The 1,668-nt window shown below is 42.9% G+C and overlaps 1 pseudogene; it reads right to left on the reverse strand.

Annotated features, from left to right (window-relative positions):
- Window positions 1–215: 215 nt before the first annotated feature.
- Window positions 216–336, reverse strand: LOC114100826 (U2 spliceosomal RNA; annotated as a pseudogene).
- Between the last annotated feature and the right edge of the window lie 1,332 nt (window positions 337–1,668).

A 1,668-nucleotide genomic window follows, 5' to 3' on the forward strand; every position in this document is an offset into this window, starting at 1 on the left:
GCTTCAGTTGTCAAGGCCACAGGGGCAGAAGCCAAAGCCCTCTGGAGCTCCCATCTCACCACCATAGACCCTGGGTGACAGGCTCAGAGCTGTGGGACTTAATATTTGACTCTATGGGTTCCAATCTTGCTTTGGTCCAATCCTTCCTTTCTATTCCTCCATTCCCCCTTTTGGAATGGGAACGGTTAGCTTGTGCCTGTCCCACCATTGTATATAGAAGTTATGTAACTTGCCTTTTGAGATATATATATCGTCCTCAGATAGAGGATGTATCAGATATTAAACTGATAAGAACAGATACTACACTTGATGTTAGCCCAAAGATCGAGAAGTGATACCCTTTGATTTTTACCGAGACTCACGGCTAGGAGTTCCCTTGAGTTTCAGAGGAAATGTGAACTTTGGGGAACTTTTGGATCAGACTATGGGGACTCTTGGAGATGCACTAAATGTAGTTTTCATTATGAGAAGGACATGAGTCTTTAGGGGCAATTGGCAGAATGTTATGGAATGTTTCTTCAAAACTCATGTGTTGAAGATTTGGTCCCCAAAGCAGAAATGTTCAGAGATGGGGCTTTTGGAAAGTGATTGTATCATTAGGGCTCTGCCTCAAGAGTAAAATAATTATTTTATGGCATTGTTGGGAGGTGGTGGGAATTGTAGGAGGTGGAACCTAGTTGAAAAGATGGGTCCTTGGGGGTATGCCTTGAGATCTCTCTCTTTTTTCTTCTTATTCTTCAACAACTTCTTCTTCTTCTTCTCCTCCTCCTCCTCTTCTTCTTCCTCCTCCTCCTCCTCCTCCTCCTCCTCCTCCTTTTCCTCCTCTTTCCCCTCTCCTCCTCCTCCTCCTCCTCCTCCTTTTCCTCCTCTTTCCCCTCTCCTCCTCCTCCTCCTCCCTCCTCCTCCACCCTCCTTCTTCCTGGTTGTCATGAAGTAAGTATCCCTGCTCCACCACATTCTCCCCAATATGAGTCTCTGCCTCACCACAAGCCCACAGAAATAGAGCCAACAGACTACAGTTTGAAACCTCTGAAACTGTGAGTCAAAATAAATCTTTCCTTCTCTAAGGTTTTTTTTTTTATCTTCAGGTATTTTGTCACAGCAACGAAGAGTTGCTCAAGTCGCTGGATCCAACTGACAAGTTTTAGGAAATACAGAGGAGAGAATAGGCTGAGCTGTACCATGAGTGCACAGTAAGCAAAAGAAAACCTAGACCCTGTAAAATTCTGGAAAGCATATCAGCCCACCCAGGTTCTTCTACAAATAAATTATAAGGGAAATAAATAATGGAGAGAAGGCTATAAACTAGAAGAGATTTAGTGGAATTTCAAGTTTCAAAAAATTGCGAAGATTAAACTCTGGCAATTTGGTTAATGAAACCACAAAGAAGTGATTACCATAAAAGTCAGGATAGTGATTATGTTTGAGGGTGTTATGGGCTGAATCCCTCCGAATTCATATGATGAAGTCCTAACTCCTAGTATATCAGAATGTGACTGGATCGGGAGGGTCTTCAAACAGATCATTAAGGTGAAATAAGTTCATTAGGGTGGTCCCTGATCCCATAGAACTGGTGTCCTTATAAGAAAAGGAGGTTAGAACACAGACACGTGAAGAAGGATGACCATATGAGAAAAACAGCAAGAAGTTTGCCACCTGCAAGCCAAA

The sequence above is a fragment of the Marmota flaviventris genome, chromosome 7 (genome assembly GCF_047511675.1).
Source record: "Marmota flaviventris isolate mMarFla1 chromosome 7, mMarFla1.hap1, whole genome shotgun sequence".
NCBI classification, from domain to species: Eukaryota; Metazoa; Chordata; class Mammalia; order Rodentia; family Sciuridae; genus Marmota; species Marmota flaviventris.